Source organism: Rhinolophus ferrumequinum, chromosome 2, assembly GCF_004115265.2.
Source record: "Rhinolophus ferrumequinum isolate MPI-CBG mRhiFer1 chromosome 2, mRhiFer1_v1.p, whole genome shotgun sequence".
Lineage (NCBI taxonomy): Eukaryota > Metazoa > Chordata > Mammalia > Chiroptera > Rhinolophidae > Rhinolophus > Rhinolophus ferrumequinum.
The window spans coordinates 21002054-21025730 of NC_046285.1; the positions used below are offsets into that span (position 1 = coordinate 21002054).

At 35.0% G+C, this 23677-nt stretch overlaps 1 protein-coding gene across 3 annotated transcripts in view; it reads left to right on the forward strand.

Moving 5' to 3' along the window:
* The window catches only part of CADM2 (cell adhesion molecule 2), a 1072141-nt gene that overhangs the window by 852290 nt on the left and 196174 nt on the right, over positions 1-23677 (forward strand). The gene's annotated exons all lie outside the window — the stretch shown is intronic.

Below are 23677 nucleotides of genomic sequence, written 5' to 3' on the forward strand. Positions count from 1 at the left end.
GTTGGCCTTATCCTGTTAATCACTGTTTACTCTGAGCTGTAGGGAAGGAATCAAAGATTGCCTAGAAGTCGGAGCTCACAGGGGCATTTTTCATTTTGGGAACTTCAAGAAGCTGTGTTAAGAGACTGTGAACTTATAGGTGAAGCAGAGCCACAAAGACTCTTAGTTTGAATTCTGAATAAATTTTGATTCCACTGTAAATCAAGTGTATTTTAGAGAACTGTGTTGTTTTTTGTTTGTTTATTGTGATTGTTGGAGTTTTTCTTAAGGAGCCTTATATATTCTGCCTTATATATTTTGTCTTTTATTACTTTCTTAATAAATAAGCTTGCTATTTAAAACTTTGTTTGTAGGTTTTAGGGCAAGAGAAATATATACAATACATAAATAGATGATAGATAGATAGATCCCTTGCTTAAAAAAGGAAGACACAGTTTAGACTGATTCTACTATATCATATTGTCTCTAGTGAATTTTCCCTTTAATAGGGTCTTTATTTCTACTGAAAATCTTCATGTTTCTAGTTAAGTCCTGGCTATAAAACACTATGTTTAAAAACCCTCAATGAAGAAAATGTTGTCCTTCTAGTCTCATATAGGCTGACAGTTTACATGTCATAATTGCCTACCAATTGTCAGTTTTGAAAAAAGAGTTATAGTTTTGAGATGCCCAATAGATTAAAAATGATGTTATTCACTTGTAATGAAGGGACTGAAGCACATGGATAGCATCTAACTAACCTTTTTTCATCACTTTTACAGAGCTTTCAGGGAACAAGGGAAAAACTCCCTTAAAGATGTAGTAACTTACTAGTGAAGTGCATTTTCTCATAGGGTAGTGAGCTGGAGATAGTCAAAGGAAAAAGCCCAAAAGGCACTATTGTAAAAATGACCACTTGCTACTTGTCTAGATAATAAGTTAATAATTTATCCCACTGGAAAAAAAAAGATATTGTAGTCACATATGGCTTAGGTTCTGATTCTTTCTACCTTCTGTGGACTGCTAACAATAATTAGACATTTTTAGAGGCAAACTGATCAAGGTCTAAAAGATCAGGCTTCATCTTCAAGAGTCAATGGTGGAGGTCAGGAATAATTTGTTGCTTTAAAATATGGAAATTACCCTTCGTGTTTGAGAGCAGTATGTGTCACACCTTAACTGTATGATAAAAAGGGCCTTGAATTTCGTGTGTGACATAAAAAATATCTACTTGGAAAGATTTAACGGGCCTGGAATAGAGGATAATAGAAACTGAATTGGAGTAATTTATGTTGTGCACAGAAGAAGATGGCCGGGGAAACTTCAAAGACGAAGTCTCTCCTGCATGACTAAAACTGAAACGGCAGTTTAAAGCTATCTTCCTTTTACATGAAACTAAGTATCAATCTATTGACTCCAAAGTTATATATCTTTAAAGATCTGGATATGAGCAGTGTGGCATTGATGTAGTCACGTTGGTGGCTGGCCAGCTAAAGCAAGGGAGCAAGTTTAGAGCAAGTCATAGGTAAGCTAATTTCAGGTGACGTAATTAACCTTGAGAAAGAAACTGAACTTGCTGATTATGGTTCTCATTGGAGAGACTGTTACCTCCCTCAGTTGGAAAAATGAAGGTCTTGGTTTCTCTACGGAAGAATTCAGTGAATTGAATAACAACAACGAAAAGCAAACAGTAACAACCTACTACTCTCTGGGTTGGCATGTAAGGAACATTGTTATGGCCTGAGATATGACAAGGAATACGTCCAAATCATACTGATTTTAGCTTATTTCTCAGGCTCCGAACACAAATTAAAATTAGCATACCTAACTACTTTATGAGATTTTATGTTTATTAAGTTAAATTTGGAACTCCCTGCTTCATGCAAACGAGTGAACCAATGCCATAAAATAAAGGAAAAATAAGCATGCTAACCATTTAAATGAATTATGAAATATTTTCCTGTTTCTGAAATTGAAACTCATCTAGGTATTTACAATAGTCTTTCTCCCTTTGCCTAGAATTCCGTTAAGAAAAGAAACTCAGATGCAGAGAAATCCCACAACCTTAAGGAAGAATAATTCATCATGGTGGGTTTGAAGTGTCAGAATTGAGGTGGAACAAAGGGAGCACAGGAAGAAAAGACACTTTTGTACATAGTGTATTTTGTTTTTGTTTGTGTTTTGCCAAGTGTGCGTCAGTTATGTCTTATCATCATTTTTTGGAGCTGACTGGTGTTCTTCTGCAATCATTTTTGAGGTTCTATACACATGAGAATCCTGGATTAAAACCAAAAGCTTTCCTTAAAAATATCTAAGTGAACTTTGACTAACAATGCACTGGTTTTAACTCAAAAGTGCTCTACTCTGTTGAAATTCTGCAGGCACATTATGTTAGGGTATAGTTTTATCATAACACGTAACTTCTGAAATTAGACTCTACTGGAAAGTAACCCTTTTAATCAAAATGTGCTCTGGCATCCTGTCTTAAGTGATGTTTGGGAATTATTTAGCAAAGATATTGTGATAAAAGTTTGAAGTAAGTCATCATCATGATAGCTAATTATTCATATAGTTTCTTCCTCGATAGCCTTTACAAGATGTATCTTAGTGGTATAAGGTACACCAAAACCAATTCACTGGGGTGTTGTTATTGACATACATAAATCTAGTGAAATGTTTGGTTATTTAGATAAGCTTCAAATCTTTTTTTTTTATGACTTTATTTTATCATTACCTCATCTACATATTCAATTCAAATTTCACATGGCTATCTCATTATTTAATAGTGTCTGTTCTCTAGTCTATGGAGCTGAATGGCCAGTGTGGGAATATCCTTGCAGCACTCAATATAGAAATGTGAATTTAAAGAAGGGATTTAAAGTTTCTGCATCTTTAAATGGAGACAGAAATCAAAATTACCTCATGGATGAGGACTAGCTATTTAATTTGTGGTTCTCAGTTGAAAAAAAAAAATGGATGGCCCCTTGTTCCAGATTCATGACCAATTTCAAGTTGGCAATAGCAGAGCATTAGGTCAAACAATTTCAGCAAAGCTTTAAGCCAAGCATGGACTCCTTCTTAGCATGGGGCCCTGTGCAACACAGTTTGAATTGTAAAGATTAAGTGAGTTTGTAAATTGATAGTGTAGAAAGTGTATAGACTACTTCCTAGCACATATTAAATACTCAAAAAGTAATTCTAACAGGTTTTTTCTACAAAAATTTTACTTGAGGTATTCTGGCTTTATTAACTTGATAATATATTTCTTTCTTTCTTTCTTTCTTTCTTTCTTTCTTTCTTTCTTTCTTTCTTTCTTTCCTTTCCTTTCTTTTTTTTTTTTTTTAAATTTAAAGCTTTTACAATAACAGAACATTATTTCTGAAAAGCCAGGTGGTCAAATAAATGTGTTATTCATCCCAAAGAGCAGTACAGAATAGGGAGTGGTGAAAAGTGGAGCAGAATCCAGGGATGCTGTGTGATCTTCCTTTGGAAGACCTTTAGAGGAGAGCATTGTGGTCATGGGATGCTGAATTAGAGGAAGATCTCTTAGACCAGACTGCTTTGAGGATGAGCAATGGAAACCCAAGTAGATACACATTCACAAAATAGGACTGTACTTGTAATTCAACTGCGAGAAGGTTTGGGATGAAGTTTGGTCTCAGAATCAATTGCAATCTTGGACTTAAATTCCATTTGCTCCTTCTTTCTTATATCATTAATTTTTCTGCTTATTGCCTTCATGCTCTCCAAATAATGACTGGCTTGTTGAATATTTAAAAAAAAAAAAAAAAGTCCCACAACAACTTGTGATGCTTATACCATTTGGCTTCTAAGAACAGAGAGGGACATTTTATTTTCCATTTCTGCTTTATGAAAAAGATCCAAGAAATGAGGTATGATTCCATTGTGTTCAGTCACCAAAACACTGTACCCCAAACTGCTAAATCATGTTTGGGTTGGGGTGAGTGCTCACAAAGTACAGTTAGGGTCATTGAGAACTAAGCCTGTGTGAAGAATAGGGCAACCCCACATGGCCTAGTGGATAAGGTATCTGACCCCAGAAAAGGGCAACCATTATGAAGACACATATGCTAATTAGACTCCACAGAGAAACTAAAGCTTCTCAGAGAAGAGAGAAATTAACCAAGGTATTTAAAATACCAATTGATTAAAAACTGGAAAAAAATATAAGTCAAAGCCTTGCCATTGTAGCGTAGCATAGAGAAGGAGAAACCAAAGGTTAACCAGAGCCTAGAATAATTAAATTAAGTGTATCAGAAATTTCAAATTTTCTTATTAGAGACTTTTTATAGTTGATAAATTGATCTAACTACGCTACTGCCACTGATTCTCAATTTCAGTGGTGTCTCTGTATCACCTGGGGGAGATTTAAAAAAAATACAGATGTCCAGGGCCTACCCCTTGAGATCTGATGCAATGGGTTTGGATACTGGCTCCAGCCGTAGAGTTTTAAAGATTTCCCCTGGTGAGTTTGATGTGCAGCCAAGACTAACAATCACCAGGTATTTAACTAAATTACTTCGTATTGGCTCCGAGCAATATTTTTATATTTCTACAATATCTAAAACACCAGTCGTAGATGTGAACAAATGATCTTTTCCTAGTAACAATAATAGAATGGGGACAGGGTTATGAAGGTGAATAAGGTGACTTGGATGGTGGTACAAAGGTAAATAAACAATGTTTGTCTTCGAGGGATTTATAAACTACAGCTCAAAATGTAATAGAAAGGCCCTTCCAGCAAATCCAGTTGGGGTTGCTTGTTAAAATTTCAGAAGCCTTGGACTTACCCTGACCTACTGAATCAAAATGTCTGGAGGCAGGCCCCAGAACATGCATTTTACCAAGCTGCTCACTTGAACATGAAAGTTGAAGAGCCATGGTCTAGTGCTACATGCCTACTCCTCGCGGCTATGCTTTCCTGAAGCAAATTTAACAGCCAAGATTGTAGTACCCTAATTAGCTTTGCTGCTCACCTGGAGACTACGACTCATTGTGTAGCATAGAGCCTGGAAGCATTTAAAAAAAAGAAAAGAAAAAGAAAAGAAATCTGCTTTTGTTTATTTATTTATTTATTTTAGCGGACTGGCTGCATCAATTCTCTTTTTAGTTCTTGAAATAGTACCATTTCCTCTCTATTCAGTTAAAGATGACTAGTCTGCATCACATGGAAATTGCTATTTTTATATATCCTTGTCCCTTTTGTTATACTTATAATAATTATTCTAATGGGCTATATATATATAGTTTCTCCTCTATACTTAGATCTTATGAGAAGGGACTAATGATACATAATAAACTATAAGAACATGTGATTATTAGTTATTCGTTGCCCTCTTTTCTGATTTAACATTGGGACTATTTCTTTATACCAGCTATTCTGCCACCTATGTATGGAGTTCAATGCATGCATACTGCATTCTATATTGTAGGTTTTTTCTGTAATTACTTGAAATTTATTCCACATGTGTCCTTTTTTGACAGCCATGTTTCTTTGGTTCAATAAATGTTATCACGCATTCTTTGACTGTTCCTATTGCATCAACCTTAATTAGCTTTTGATTACTGTTAATTTCACAGCATTTTCCCTTTAATAAGTTGCATCAAAATGCTTTCATTTCTGTTGCAGCAAGTTTAATTAGTTTTCGAGACTTGTTTCTGTTTTCTCTTCCACTCAAAAAAATATTATAATAATAACACCCACTTTCTTTGTTTCTATGAGGATCCATCCATGACTTACAACTTGATGATCCACAGAAGCCCTCCCCTGGGACTTACAATATAGCATTGTGGTAACTGGTAGCCTTTCATTTGACTCAGGAATGTTCCCATGTACTTACATATTTATAGTTGCTTCTGATTATTTAAAAAAAAATACTATAACTTGATTTTCAAGTTTTAAAAGTGCTAAATAACTTATTAAAAACACCTAGCATTATCACTGGCCTGTCAATTTAGTTTGAAAAATTGATTAGCCCTTTATGTAGTTGATTAGATGACACAAAATAGCTGTATTCTCTTTTCATAAATGTATTGTGCATTTTGTCTTGTCAAACCAAACTGTGATTTACATATCCCTTATGATAAAATAACACCCAAACTTTTTTCCGTAACTATATAATAATGAGTTATAATTTTTAGCGTGCTGGATATATTTACTTTTTTTAGTAATATGCATAAAATTATAATAATGCATTATATATTTATATCCCAGTTGACCCTTGAACAACACAGGTTTGAACTATGCAGGTCCACTAAAACAGAGATTTTTTTAAATAAATACTGTAAATGTATTTTCCCTTATCTCTTTCTTCACATTTCTTTTCTCTACCTTACTTTATTGTAAGAATACTGTATATACTACATATAATATGCAAAACATGTGTTAATCAACTGTTTATGTTATTGGTAAGGCTTTCAGTCAACATTAGGCCATTTGTAGTTAAGCTTTTGAGAAGTGAAAAGTTATACATGGATTTTCAACTGTGCTCTAGCCCTCACATTGTTCAAGGGTCAACTGTATATTGTTAACCCTTTGATATTTACTTATGTGAATTGAACTATGAACGGAGACATCTGTGGGAATTTAAAACTTTTAATTACTTCCAACACCCCCCAAAAATTAATAGATAAAAAAGCAAAATGTGCCTGCAGTATATATTATTACTGTATGACAACCATTCAAATATCAATGATTCTAAGTTGATTTGCAATATTCCATATTGCTATCAATATTGTAATAATTAATGTAATAATCAATATTACAAAAATAGTGGAATCAATGACATAAAAATTAAATGCATAATTAAATAGTTGATCAAATTAAATATAATATTATATTCACTTGATAACATGAAACCCGTCAGAGAGAATATTGGCAGTTGCAAAACTAAAAATTGAACATTACAAGTAATGGTATCCATTCGAAACATACTTAAATGCACTTTCCAATGCTGGGCTAGAAATATATATGTGGGTGGGGGAAAGTGTAGCAGAAGAGGTTGCAGAGAAGGGGTTACAAGTCTAATGTCATATAAAGTTAGTGTACCTTACTTAAAAAATGTGAACCCTGGCATTTAAAGGAACTTAGAGTTTACCTAGAACTAACATCTGTTTGATGTTTCCTTCATTTCCATATCAGTCTTCCAAATGCTTATTCAAACTTTGACTATTCTTGTTAGAAAAAACTGTCTGCCTTCAAAGGCAGTTCATACTGTCTTCAGCTAGTCCTAAAATACTGCTTTTAGCTAAAATTTGTAAGGTTAGTACTTTCATCCTTAGGTTCTAATTCTATCCAATCAATCCATGTGGGGAGTATGTCGGGGGAGAGGGGAAAGATACATCTAATGTCTCTAGCACATGTTACATATTTGTGGTTCAGAATAACATGACATTTGTTTAGATTAAAACTTTGTTAATAAATATATATCAATAAATATACTATAAAGCAATAGAGATATCTACATATAAAATTTTCCCTTGTTTCATATTTAGGCAAAGAATCAGAGAATCTGTCACATCCTCATATGATTGACCTTAAAATGACTCTAGTCTCTCTTATTTCATTGATATGACTTTATTAAAAAGTACTTATAATACTGTTAGAAAATTTTCAAGGCATGTAGTTTGTAAAATCACATTTTTGCCTTGTAACTAATGTTAATGCATGTTTATCTTCTATAATAAACCCTTCTATCATATACATTACTGGTATGTTATGCCTTTTGCATGTTTTTTTCTTTAATTTAATTGCTTTAATGCATATATTTTCCAATTTTGCAGCTGCTGCAGAGGTTAAAAAAAGTTTACCAAGAAAACATTCACGATGAACCATCATGATTAGTGCCTCTGCATATTGCGCCAGAGAAAAACAAATTAGAACTAGAAGGAAAATCTGTTCTGGGAAGTCCCACACTGCTGGTGTAATGACCTATCCCCAGAAGAGGATTGAATAGAATAGATCCCTTGTAACTTCCCCAGTGATAGTGGCTGGCAGCCTCTGGAGACGAGGAACAACAGCTGAAGTGATAGAGAGAAGAAACTGTTCTGGTTGAATGCAAGCTGTATTTGCCTGCTTCCCCCAACCCTCTTTCAGACCAGGACACCTGCTATTTTTTTTGTCAAAGCTTGTGGTGAAAACTAGACTTGGATCAATGAGATCTATCTTCTCGGGTCAAATAAATTCCTGTTCATGGTCACTTGAATTCATCTCAAAACTAAATGTCTTTCAGAAAGCTCTTTTAAAGGCTCGGCACCATCACATATCTTCTTGGCCAGATTAGGAAGCAGGGAAGCCCTTCATTGCACACCCCACAGAGGAACTAAACGTAAAGAGAGGATGTCACATATGTTTTAATTCAACCTTTCTTCTGTTTATTGAACTCATACCAATGTCTCCCTTCAGTTGTCATGACTTTGCCCTGACTGTTAACTTCTTTCAGGAGGCAGGATTATGACTCACAGATGATTATAGATTAATTCCTTATATATCAGATTCAGAAATTACTAGAGTAGATACTGTATACAAAAGTTATTTATCATTGATTTATATATGTTAAATAGCAGATTAAAAATATTAAAAAAAAAGAAATATAACTGTGGCCATGCATTCATATAGTCACCAGTTGCAGATACTATCTGTAAGAACAATTTTGGGGGCAGTTGTAATTATACATATATACTCGTACTAGTAGTTCCTATGTACATTTGACGAGAAAATAGGAAAAGGAAACCATACAACTGTGATGAAATGTTTAGTATCATTGTGGTTTTGGAAGCGCTCATGGCCTTTACTTATTTTTTAAAGATTTTTATTAAAATATAGCTAACATGCAACATTATATTAGTTTCAGGTATACACAATAGTTATTCAACATTTATACACCTAAAGAAGTGAACAACATGATAAGTCCAGCAACCATCTGACACTGTAATATGCTATCACATTATTATGTCTTTAAAGTGGGTAAAAATATTAATAATGTCTTCTTCATAGAGTACTGGAGAGGAACATATGAGAAAATACAGGTTTCAGGGACTTCTGAGTCTCCATATAATAGTGTAATAGCCAGTTACAAATGATCACTGAATTTGTTTTCCTGAAGAGCAGATTGTAGCTTATAGGGTAAATTTAGAGTTCTCTGTCTATGTTTTAGTGTCCTTTGGCAAATTTTAGTTGTTTCCTTTTTTAACTCTTATGAAATAAATAGAAACACATTTTTAAAATAGAATAAAAGCCGTGAACAAATATAAAAGGCATGTCTGTTGCTCTAACTTTAAGGGGATTGAAATAGTCACAATAAAAACTCCTAAAATGAAGAGCAGGGAAAAAAATGAAAGGACTGAATTCAAAACGAGTGCAATTTTCTATTCAGTCATACTTGGAACAATACAAGTGAAAGAATTTCTCTAGTAAATATTCAGTTCACCAATGATTAAAATTAGTGTTTGTTTTCCATGTATTGTATGTGTGTGTGTGTGTGTGTGTGTGTGTGTGTATTAACCATAGTAGAAAAACCAATCTAAGATGTATACCTTTAATGCTGAGTCTTATTTCCTAATCATTCCTGATAGTAATATATTTATAACATACACACCATTGTATGTGTATTATACATAATGAGAGATGGTAAAGCACATTTTAAAGAACAAAATAACTTTTAAATTATGGTCAGACATTTGTTTGGGACATTCAAGTCTCTTCAGGGATGCTTTGTGGATGATAGCTCTGAGATTTGGCTCTCTCTTGGAGTTAGGCTTTGATGATGGCCCTGGACTCAAACTGAACTCTTTGGGCTGTAGAGTCAGGTCCGAGGTGAGATGGGGGTGGGACTGCCTGGGCAATACCAGGTCCTGCCTCTGTCACTGGAAAGAGAGATTCCAACTGAAAAAAGGAAATCATAGGCCATCCTTCCTGTATGAGAGGATCAGAGGAAGAAAACAAAGGCATTTAAATTCTGATATTTTATTATTACTCCTATATTATTTTATATCAGGTGTCAAACTTTGGAACACAAACGGTCATAAGAGTAGAGAGTTTTTACTAACAGAGATGTAACTACATTTTTAGTAAAATACATGTGTATATATATTGATATCAATATCGATATCCATGTCAACATATAAATATACATATACATATACATGTATATGGCTGTGGAATTTTTTCCGACTTGCATTTTAACTTCTATTTCTAAATGCTTAATTTAACAAGTCTACATTAATTCATTTACTTAATTGTTCAACAATACATAAGAAGCACCCGCTATACTGCCCACTATGTAACATTGGGAATGGAGTATGGTCCCTCTGTCTTGCTAATTGGAGCCTGGTGATCTTTCACTGGAAGCTGAGGCCTCTAACATATTTCAGCAAAGGGAGGATCATTCAAAATCCTCTGGGCGAAGGGTCTTCTAATGTAATCCAGTTAGAAGTAAGCCCCTCTTGCACAAAAACTCGGATATAATGGTATTTCTAATGTAGCCCTCAAAATCCTTGCTCCCTTGTAAACTTTTAAATAATTTTGATGGCCAATATTTTATAGAACATACTACAACATTTTGATGGTGTCTGTTTAAAATAAAATTATAGTTTAGATTATTTTGTGCAAGAAAATTAATAATTAAATGAGCTGTCTATTTCATGTGTAAATTTAGAGTCTAGAGGACAGTTGTGACATTTTGCAATTGTTTCTTATGATTAATTGAAATAAGCCTAGGAAGGTGAAGATTCCTTCCAGCTGTGACTTCTCTGTTGGAGTGATCTTTCCTAAATTGCTCACAGTTGTTCTCCTCTTTGTCTGTTCATGTAAAATAATTTTACAAACAAGGGTGAAAGTTCAGCCACTTACCGTGTCCTCAGGTGGAAAAATAATTCATGTCTCCTCGTAGGAACCAGAACAGTTTTCAGGACCAAGTGTATCACTTTGTAAAATCTAGAAAAAAAAAATACTTCTATTATTCTAGATACTTTATTATTTTTCATAAATTTAATTCCCACTGTAAACACAGCTTAATATAAATTTCCTGAAATCAGCATCCTGCTATCAAACATTTTATCAGAGAGGAAAATGCAAATTTTAAGTTAGATAGCAGAAATTAGGTACAAATTAGTAATATGTACAAAGATATTCATACTTGACAAAAATAATATTAAAAATCAAGTGTATGTGCCTCTGACTATGGAACTCCAAAACCAGCTATCTGATTTGCATAAATCCACATTTACTTACAATGATGTTACAATTAGCATGAACTGTGTCTAATGTGAGCTATTTAGTCAGTTAAAAAAGTAAAAATAAAACAAAACAAATGATTCTAAAAGACTTAGAGTTTTAAAATTATTCAGTTCCTATCAGTAAAGCATATGCTTTCTGCAACCAAACCTGTATGTTCATATTCAATGTCATCCTATTACTGCTAATTATTTCTACTGTGGCTTCAAAGCTGGTCTCTGTACTTCAGGGTATGTGCCTTTATTTATTTATTTATCAGGATTAGGTTAATCTTCCTAGAACATTTTTTCAGATTAGTTTAACTTTCTTTAAAACCTCCAAAGCCTGCTTTGCCTATCAGGCACTTGCCCTCTCTGAGTTACTATGGGAGTGAAAAGATAGCATTTTTGATTTAATGCCTAATTTTAAACATTGACAGTAATTTGATCATTGAAAATATATTTGTTGAGTGCTGTTATGTACTGGGTCAGTTTTTGGAAGTGAGTACATGATTATAGACAAACAGTAGTGTTATCTCCTTTCAACATATTTATAATTTATAGTCCAGTGACAGAGACAAACAACAAAGTTTCACCAGCAACTCTCCCAAATAAAATATAAATTGTGAGAGGTATTATCTTAACAAAGGAAGGACTAGGTGCTATGAAAAACAATAACAGGAAAAACTAATTTAGACTAAGGGAGAATTTAGTAAGGTAAGGCTTTCTCAAGAAATCACATGCAATACATCAAAGAAATACGAAATAGCTAAATTTGGAATATGGGGGTGGCAGAAGGGATAATGAAAACTGGACGGAATCAAAAGAGATTTTGGAAATAGAATTTATAAAATCTATAAAACTTAATGAATGCGTAGGAGACAAAAAATGAGAAATCAAAGATTTCTAGATTGAGCAATTTAGGTAGATGGGGTGCTACTTGGTGAGATGCATTCTTGGTAAAGAATAAAGGAGAACAAATGCGTGCCGGGGTGGAATGTAGGTTAATAAGTATGTGGTTTATTTAGATTGCTTAAGTTTGAGATTCTTGTAATATATCTTCGTGGAAATTTCATATTAAGAATGATTCTAAGGAACTGGAGCTCATCTGCATTAGTGCAATAGTCTTCAGAATAACTGGTCTTTCCCTCCACTTGTAATTTTTCTCATCTCCCATCTCTGTAATGAATTAGATTTCCATTTTCTCTGTTCAGAGTGTACTAAGTGTCTACTGCATTTGTTTCTTTATTAAATACACTATTTACATGTTGGTCCCTCTAACCTGTGCTTTTTTTTTTTTTTTTTTGGAAATAAAATAATGTGCCTATTACAGCTCCAATACATAATAGACACTCAATAAATGTTTGTTACATACGTGAATTAATGACTAGATAGATAAGTGGATTAGAGATTTCAATGAGCTATGTATATTTGTCTGTTCTCTCCCCAAAAAAACCGATAGCTGTTTGCAGACATAGATCTTGTCTTAATCTTCTTCCAGATCCATTACTATGTGTAACACACTAATGGACATTAAATAAATACTCATTGATTCATGGACATTCAAGTGAGATACACTGGTTCAAGTGAACAATTGCAGAAGCTGTCTGCAAAAAGGTTATCTAAATTACTTTATTTTTTTCATATTTTGTAGGAAATAATGGAGAGAAAAATTATATCAACACATAGGGATAGGATGAGAATATAGAAAAGTAAAGAAAATCTACATCTAGAAATGGGTTAAAGCATGAGGACAAAGAGAAAGAAGAGCCTTGTAATAACTTCTGTGTCTATAACTGTATTTTGGGACGTTTTGTTTCAGCGAAAAGGGCCTAATTATCATTATACTTTGCACCTAATTTGGATACTCAACACTGTGCGTTAGAATGCTTTGTTTACAGATGATCCTCCCCGCCCCAAAGCACTTTCCTAGTTGCCCCAGCACATGGCACACAGCAGTCAATCAATACATTTTTGCTGAACAAATTAATGAATACGAACTGCCAATAATGATTCCCTTTCAACCTGAAATTTTAACAAAATTCCTGGATGTCGGTAAGAATTCTTTTAAAATCCCAGCTGAGCCAATGATTTTAATTTTAAATAATCTTTCTTAAAAAAAAAAAAAAAAAAAAAAAAAGAAAAGTCTTCTTCTGCCAGCATTGTCATTAGAACATTAGCAGTAATTAAAACCATAAGTGGAAGTTCCGGATGACTGGGCAGCTGAAAAGAGCAATTAAGCATCATAGGCAGGAAGGAATTTACATTTTCCACATAATCAATTGTATAGGTATTAAAAGAGGCATTGGAGGCCAAGGGGAACAAAAACAAACAAACAAACAAAAACTAGAGCAAGATAGAAAAAATAAGACGTAATAATGCCAAATAGGATATTTATTTGTCTTAAATTATTTCCATTTTCTAGATATTTTAAAATCCAAAATCCAAAATTAAAAACAATTTAGAAAATATAGCAAAGCCTATACTATTAAATTATAAAACATAAGCTAGATAATTCTCTTAACCTTGTGGTTTATGAAATTGTTAGAATGACTTGATTAAAATAGCCTCAACATGCATGGCTACTTTCCTTTCATCCCTCTTGTAAATATGTAATGCACCCAGAGATAAGGAAAAGACAAGCGTTACTTAGAGAAATATGAAACATTTTTTCAATGCAACAAAAATTAGAGACTATGTAGTGAGATTGAAACAAATAATAGGTATACAATTATTTAAGAGAAAATATACAATAATTTGTCTAATAGATTTCTTTGATAAGAAATTTAAAAAGAAAGAAACAGTAAAATAATAGATAATACTATTGGTATCAAAATAATGTAATGCTTGAAATTCCAGTTTTACAAAACTAAACAACAGAATAGACTTTTCTAGATTATTCCTCAAGGACTAACTTCTCCATGAGCCAAACTCCTCCTTTATATTTAGCAAAAGTTTAAATGTATAAATATCAAATACATCATTCTAAGCTCTGTAGTGAGGCTATGTTGAGGATTTTACAGTGACCGTTAAAATCCTTACAACCCAATGAAGGAGAAAGATGCATGATGATCAGTTAACTATAGAACAGCAAAGTCCTAGGATAGAGTAGGACATGATGTTGTAATATGGATAAACTTTTAAAAACCTCTGCAGAAAACCTTCGCCTGTTTAACCCTAGTCATTCTAGAAGTAGATAATTAGAATTTCCTTCCAGATTCCAGATTCCACAATCACTCTGAAAGTGCTTATACAATCAATAATATATGTGTATATATCACATCTCTACCTCAAGTATGCTCCTATAGTCCTTGCTTTTTGTCCCCTTTGCCATATGGTTTCATCTTAGTAACTCTCGACGTTGGCCCAGAATAGCCTACTTTACTACACTATGTAGACTTGACCGCATATTTTGTAGTAAAAAGGAAAATTTTACATCTTAAACCCATTGGAAGCTTTTTATCAGATTCCATCAAATTCCCCTCCCTTCCATGCTACCATGTGTTTTTATTCCCCGATATCCAGTTTTCTCTCCCTCTACCACATCCTCCACTACCTAAACCTATGTAGTTTTGTCCCATTAATTACCTTCCCACCCCTCTCAACTTGCTTCCCGATGAATAAAAGAGTCTGCAATGTGCAGGGAAGACCCTCCCTAGAAGAGGAAAATTACCACCTACTGCTGCTCAAGCTTGCCCTTGGGTCTCTTTCCTCAGCCCAAAGTGCCCCCTAAACTATGTGTGGGGACAGAGCCCCAGAAAGCAGTTTCCAGGCTCTCGGCCTCATGTGGAAAGGTGCTGGCTCAGGTAGTAGATGGCCATCAGCTGTGGCTGGTTGGCCGTCAGCTGTAACCATTGAGCCATTGGCCACTAATATAACTGCCGCGGCTACGGAGGGAAGTCGAGGAGAGTGGAGGAGAGTTGGTCGGTTGGCTGCAAATCAGACAGTGCAGCAGGCACAGGCTCTGCAAGTAGTGGACCCCGGCCGCCCATTTGAACTTGATGTTCACGTAACCCAAGAGGGGTACGGATGGGGCCTCTGGCAATGGCAGGAGCGTCTCCGGTTGCCAGTGGGATTTTGGTCCCAATTATGGAAAGGAGCAGAGGTTCACACAGTTGAGACCTGGAAGCCCAAACCAAATGGTGTCTGTTTTGGGCTGCACACCAATAGCCGTCCAAACAGCTGCAGCCCCTCGGCTAGAACCATCAGTAAACCAGGCATCCTCAGGTACTGGGGACTGTCCTTCTTTATAGGGCGAGGGCTCCAAGTCCTCCCCTCTAGGCAGAGCGCTGGGCTCAGCCTGGGCTACAAGCTCCACAGGCCCCAAGACCTGTTGTAGCTCTATCCTCAAAGGGCTTGAACTAAGGGTGCTACGTTGCTCCAAGTAGGCACCCCACTTGGCGAGGGTGGTGGTCTGTGCCACCACCGTTTTGGGTCCCTGGGTCCACGTATGGACCCACCCCTGGACAGGATAGGTTGTTCGAACCAACACCCGTGCCGTTCCTGTGATGGCTTCTGTGGCCACTAGGGCTGCATACACAGCGGCCAGCTGTTTCTCTATTAGTGAGTAGCGGACCTCTGCTCCTTTCCATAATTGGGACCAAAATCCCACTGGCAACCGGAGACGCTCCTGCCGTTGCCAGAGGCCCCATCCGTACCCCTCTTGGGTTACGTGAACATCAAGTTCAAATGGGCGGCCGGGGTCCACTACTTGTAGAGCCTGTGCCTGCTGCACTGCCCGTTTTGTGGCAACGAAGTCTTGCTCTACAGCCTCTGTCCAATCCCATGAGGCCCCCTTTTTTATCATATTGTACAAGGGCCTTGCCATTTATGCTAAATGGGGTACAAACGCCCGCCAATATCCTAGCAGACCCAAATATGTCTGCAGCTGGGAGACCTTGGTCGGCCGGGGAAAGGCCTGTATCTTATCAATGATTGCCTCAGGTATAACCTTTGTCTTACCCAACTACACAACACCGAAAAACTTGATGGATAAGCCAGGGCCTTGGACTTTTTCCTCATTCACCGCCCAGCCGCGTGACTTCAGGTGGCGGAGAAGAGAGGGAGCTGCTTGCTCTAAATTGATGTAAAACTAAATTTCCTATAGAGACACCTGGGAAGGGCCCAGTGGCTAATCTGCAGACAGCTGTCTGCAGCTGGGCCATAACGTGTGTCGTGCAGGGCGTCAGGCAGGGTCTCTGGTCCCGCTCCCCACATAAGAACGCAGGACATGGTGAGGCCAAAAAGGAACACCCACGGAGCCATAGGTAGGGGAGTCATACCACTATGGTCTCACTGGAGGCTGGGTTTACACGACGTGCGACCTGCTGTCCGCTTTGCTACCAACCGACCTACTCTCCTCCACTCTCCTCCACTCTCCTTCAGTCTCCTCCTCTCTCCTCCTCTCTCCTCGACTTCCCTCCGTAGCCGCGGCAGTTATATTAGTGACCAATGGCTCAATGGTTACAGCTGACGGCCAACCAGCCACAGCTGATGGCCATCTACAACCTGAGCCAGCACCTTTCCACATGAGGCCGAGAGCCTGGAAACTGCTTTCTGGGGCTCTGTCCCCACACTATGTCTTGAAGATACTTGCACTGTCCTTTAGAGGAGACTGACAAATATAATATACACATTCCCTTACATGCTGATTATGTTGCTCTTCCCTTGTTAATTGAAATTTTTATATTAAATTCCAGAGGGTTGTGATGTGTTGATACGTAGATTTCTAACCTTCTCTCTTTGACAAAATAAGGGATTTATTCAAGAGAGAACTAGGAAATTTTGACATTTTTTTCAGTAAAATCTTGAAGGATTTGTTTTTATTTTTATTTTTAAGAAGCATTTTAATCTTAAGCAATTATACACTACTTAAAGGTTGATTAAGAGAGAGATCAATGAAGCACGTTACATTAGTTTATATTTACTCTTTAATTCCTTTTTCCTCTTTCATAATTCTTAGAATTGAAACATTTTGCTTATTGTTATGGTAATATTTTTATCTTTGCTATAGTCTAGTGGTCATTGGTAGTGAGACAATATAAAGCTTGTGTAGTTCCACTTCAGTGAGCATTATACAAATAGTATCTTTCTTTTTCAATATAAATTTTTAGGCCACAATTGCATCAATATTTAGGTTTATTCATTTCAGAAATCTGTGGTAATCTATTCTATCTCCAAGTATACAGTAGATAAACCACATATTCTATAAGTACTATAAAGGAAAATATTAGCACCTATTTAATTAACTACTCTGCTCTTTCGTAAAGTGTTTATTGGATTTTGACCAGTTTCTCTAAACCTGCTGTAAGCATGACGTATTTAACCTAAAATGATGGAACACTTTCCCTATAGTAATAGAGTACCTCAATCGATTATCTTACCCATTGTTTCTTAAGGAACATCATAGAATATTTAAGATTTTCTCTGCTTCTGTAGTCTATATCCTTAAATTACCATCAGAAACATAATGAAGGATTAGAGGCATTAACATATTATGCTTAGTCAGGAACTGCTTGGAAATGGCAAAATGCAAAACTTGAGATTTTGATTTAGGTTTTGGTAGTGAATAATAAATTTTTAAAAAGCTCAACTTAATTAACTCTTGGAGATCTGTAATCCAAAATGAAGTTACCTCAATTTTTTTTTTTTAAATCTTCACTAATATAATAAAACATAAAAGCTTGTCTATAAATCACATTTAGGAACAATGAAGAGTCAATGCATGAAAAATTAAGTAAAACTATTTCCCCTCCTTTTCTGTTCAGGTGAGACGGGCAAGGGCAGTGCCCTGGGAGAGACCATGTGAGAGGTTTTCTGAAGGACACTGAGGTCAGAGGCAGGGTAAAATAAATTAGCCAAGGGGCCAGATGCCTGAGAGTCAAGATGCTAGCCAAAGTTGGGTAGAAAACCCCAAGGAATCTAGGATTAAGCAGGGAAATTTTGGAGAATATTTGCAGCAAAGTACTCAGTGCCTGCTATAAATTATTATTTTTTCCTTGTATAAATCCCAAGGCTCCTTTGTGTAGATGTACTTAGTTAATTTAAAGGGACAGAAACTTTAAACTGGTGCTGCAAAAGATGCAATCAGATCTTATGACAATAGTGCCATAACCTTGGAGCTCAAGAGCATTTTGACATCTGCTATGTTCTATGAACTGCTTTTGGGAGGAGCTCCTGGCATTATCCTTTCCTTTATTATTAAAACATTGTAAATTCAATTAAATTTAATTTTTACCACCATCGGTTATGTAGATTAAAGGGTAATAAACACCTTTGTTTACTGGCATTTGCACTATTAGCAAAAACAAAACAAAACAAAAAAGTCTAATTTTAGTTCCCTTATTTTAGGTTTTGTATTAAACTTACAAATCCGTTAGGAAAGTATTGTCATTATTTATAATAGTCATTCTTTCCATTTTATAAATTATTTTTTCATTCAATTCTCTTTCCATTTAACCTAGTCATGTATTACATTTTGAAAACATATCTTATCCCTAAGTGTTATTTTTATTAATATTTATCGATTCTATCTTGAGCGGGTTTGGATCATTTATATTGTGATCCTATTGCCATCTGTGTATCTATTAGAAAGTATAGAAATTTTGTTGAACTCTAAATAATTTAAAAAATGTCAATATTACACTTCCGGGTGCTATTTACAAAATTAGTAGCTAATTCATTCATTCATTCAAAAATATTTCTTTATTAGTTATTGTGTGCCATGTACTCTTCTGATTGCAGGATGTGCAGAAGGATAGTAAGTTATGATGTGGAAAGAATAATAAGCTTGTTTATCGATTCTACCATTAACTTTTAGTCCTAATAATTTTCCTTAGCTTTGTGTTAGCAAGGGAAAGAACTCATTGATGGAAAATAACCATTTCAGTTGAAAAATTTTCATCTGGTGGCTTATAATACCTCTGACTTTAGTAAGGAGGAGATCTCGTGTATTTTTCTAAAAGTGAACTGTTCTGGTAAGCTGTGATAGCATACGCTTAACTGCTAATGAATAGAATCTCTTTGTCATGATATTGCAATTGGTGAAATATGTTAAAAGATAGATTTTTCATTAACCCCTCAGAGATTATAACCTTTGTTTATTCAATGATATTACATTTACCACAATTTTCTTGTTATAAAATGCCATCTGAATATCCATTATCATTCAGACATAAGCAATTTAGTGAGAATACTAATGGCCTTAAATTAGTAAAAGGTGATGGCTTTCTAAAGTAAACTAACATTACAAAACTACTTTCTCCAAATATATAAAGCAGTTTTGTTAGAGCCCATAACTGGGAAAAAAATGAATAAAACCGTATTCAACTCACATATTTCATTCACATATTTTACTTGTATACCGCCCTGAGGAAGCCCAGATGGCTGAAACGTTGGCAGGTTTCTGCACCTGCAATGATATAAACTATTCTGTGATTACCTAGGTACGTGAGTTGAATACAGTTACACTTTCCTCTCCACTATATGCAACTGGCAAGTTAGCAGTTTATATTGTATTTTTATAGGATTGCCAAATGTGTCGTGCTGGATTTTGCTGAGTTCACCTTTAGCAATAGAATGCCAAAGGCCACTAACACACCTTCCTGCAGACACATTAATCATGTGCCAAAGCCTGACGTGGAGTGAAAGAAAAAAAAAAAACAAACACACAAAAAACAACAAGTTGGTTATTTGATAGGTTAACAAACTAATGGATGCTCCAGATACACCAAAGGAATGAGCTTGACTCAGTGTTAGTTTTTATCTCATACCTATGAACACAAAGAATGTATTTGAAGGACTTGACCAAAAATCTTTCTATTTTGCAACACTTTTGATGTAAAAATAGAACATGATCATTGAGTTATATTTGAGAAGTACAGACATGATGAAAAAGGAAGAAGAATCACTCTCAATCCTATCACTCTGATACAACCTCTGTTGACATTTTAGTGTTTTTCTTTTTACCTGTCAACATCACTAGGAATTTATATATGTTCTCTTGTGCTTTTCTAAGTAACACAAACATTTTCCTATGTCATTAAACGTCCCTGCAAATTCATCTCACTAGAAATCAGCCTCCAACCCCAAACATGTTTGCCTCTTAATCTTTAGTCTTGCTGACTCTTAATCTTTCTCCAAATTTAAGTTGAATCATCCAGTTTTCAGGAATACTTTTCCTGACTTCCCTTGCTAAAGCAGTTCCCTATATTAAATGCCCTCACAGCACCTCAAATAATTTCTTTGTGGTTCCTATGACTGTTTCTGTGTTATTCTTATTTGTGTGAGATTTTTTGGGGAAAAAAAAATCGGTGGAGTTTTGGTTGTGTATTAAACTTATAAATTAATTTGGAAAGTATTGTCATTTATAAAATTCATTCTTTCCAGTCCATAAATGAATTTTTATTCAATTTTTTACATTTTCATTTAATCCACTAGTGTTAAATTTTGAAAAAAGTATCCTATTCTCAAGTTATTTTTATTAATACTTGAGTGAATCTTTTATTTATCATATATTGAGCTAGTTTAGTTTGCTATAGTGTGAATCTATTGGCATCTGTATATTTATTATGAAGTATAGAAACTTGGTTGAACTTTATATAATGTTAAGAGTTTAAATAAATAATCTTGGATGTACATTATTTACATACTAGATTGGTGCAAAAGTAATTGCAGTTTAAAACGTTAAAATTAATTGCAGAAACCACAATTACTTTTGCACCAACCTAATACTTAATAGCAAATTCATTAAGTCATTCAAAAGTATTTCTTGATTATTTATTTTGTACCACACACTCTTCTGGATGAAAGAGGTACAGAAGGGGAAACAATAATAACAAAAATCTTAGTTTATAATCTGAAGGTTTCAGATTATAAAATAAATAAGAATATTTATATTATGTTATATGGTATGTGTTCTATAGAGGAAAATAAAGCAAGAAAGATGAACAGATTGTTTGGGGGGAATGAGATGGTCAGGAATGTCCTAAAGGAAGTGAGGGAAGTTATTTAGCTGATGTTAGTGGGGAAAGCATCACGGAATAAAATAGTGAGTGCATAGCTCTGAGACAGGGACATGTCTGCTGTATTCTATGAATAGCAGCAAGGCCAGTGTGGCTGGAACAGAGTGAAATGGGAGGAGTAATGTGAAAGAAGTTTGCAGAAGTAATGACAGGAGGGTGGCAGGTTGCATAGGGTCTCGTGGACTACTGTACAAATTTTGTGTTTTATTCTGTATAGGATAGAAGCCATTGGAGGGATCTGATCATAAGAATGACATGAGCTGATTTAGGCAGGATCAATCTGGCTGCTATGCTGAGAATAGATTATAAGTGGTTTCTCCAGAGAAATGGAACCAATAAGAGATAGATGGATGATGGTAGGTAGATAGATAGACAGACAGACAGACAGACAGACAGACAGACAGACAGACAGATAGATAGATAGATAGATATGAGAGAGAGAGAGAGAGAGAGAGAGAAAGAGAGAGAGAGAGAGAGAGAGAGAGAGAAATGATAGATAGAATGAGATATATTATAAGAAACTGGCTCATGTGATTATGGATGCTGAGAAGTCCCATGGTCTGTCATCTGGAAACCCAAGAAACCTGGTAGTATAGTTATAGTTCAGAGGTCAAGAGCCAGAAAGCCAATGGTTTAGATAGATTCTAGTCAGAGTCTGAGGAACACTAAGGGTAGGAAAAGATTAATGTCCAGCTTAAACAGTCTGGCAGACAGTGAATTCCACTAATTCAAATGATAATTTCTTTTGGAAACACCATCCCAGACACACCCAGAAATAATCTTTAACCAGATATTTAGGCATCCTGTGTCCCAGTGAGGTTGACACAGAAAATTAACTTTCATAAAGAGGTAGCCACAGAGGCCAGTTGGGAGTTTCAATCCAGGGGAGAGATGTTTGTGGCTTGAACTGGGATGTTTGCCCTATAGGTGGTGAGAAGTGGTCAAATTGGAAATAGAGCTAAAAGCATTTGTTGATGGTTTGATGTAGGATGTGAAGAAAAGAGAGGAGCTAAACCTGACTTTATGATTCAGGGCCAAAGCAAGCATAGAGTTGATTTAAGATTAGATGGGGAATGTTCTGGAAGACAAGTTTGGGGAGGAAGACCAAGAGTGATGTTTTGAACATGTTAAATTAGAGATCCCTGTTAAGCCTTCAAGTGGATATGTGGAGTAGGCAATTGTATATATCCTGTGGAGTGCAGGGAATATGTAAAGGCTGTAGATATAAATCCGTGAAGAAATGCTTATATATTTTTAAACATACTAGCCTAGGTTTTACTCATTAGGTATTTGTCAATGGTGATAGTAATGAGAAATTCAACTTAAATAGTTATTTGTCAGATGCTGAAATATAATAATGGATAAGAAACACGGTCCCTGTCCTTATCCATCTTAAAATATATCAGGATTGTCAGATCATTTAGCATTTGTTATAATTTATATTTTTTTCTAATAAGTGAAAATAATTCAAAGCTGATACTATCATAAATAAGTCAAATATAACTTGAAAGAAAATTTAATATAACTTGTCCTAGTGTATTATTAAAAACATATACATTCAGCTTCATCCCTCACCCCATTTTGATCCTCCATCTGACTACTCAATCTAGTCCATATTCCACAAGACTAATAATTTTCATTAATAACTAGCATGAGCAAAAAATTAATATGTCATTTATTCATTACTTGTCAGAGCTATTTTTACTTTGGTCAGAGAAACATCTCTGATCATGATTTTGTGTATTTTATTCTCAAAATTTTCTTTATCTAATGCCATCTCATGTTATTTCAATGATTTTGCTTTTACTATTTTATGCAGCAGTAAGAGACTAACCATTGTGGTCCTCACAATTAGGATACATCTTATTTTCCTTGTAATTACTTTGCTGCTATTTATTTCTGAGTGCTTATCAAGGTAATACAATTTCATAATTATGTAATAAAAGCAGTACACGACATCTACCTAATTAGATAATTCTAAACTGTTGGAATTCTGCATATTGTATACTTTCCATAGAACACTACAGTTGAAATCTCAGAGAAAGTTTTTCAGCCACAATTAATTTAAATATATTACCAGAGCTTGTGCCAACATAGTTACAGTGTGGGTAATGGTAACAATAGTAGTTTCCAAAATGAAAAATAATATGTTTATATTAATTTTTATTTTATATAGAAATATCATAGTAACACATTTTTTTTGCATTATGTAATTATGATTCTCAGTTAATCTGTGTAATTGTCACATATGAATGATAACAGAATTTAATTTCATAGAAAGCAGATAGAAGCCAGTGGATGTCAAATGACTCTTTATGGATTATTTTGGCTCTAAGATGAAATGCAAAATATATAGGTAACACATTTACCTGGCTTTGTTTCTTCCAATGAATACAAACTAGTTTTCCTCTCTTTCTCTTTCTTTTTTTCTTATATATTTTTAA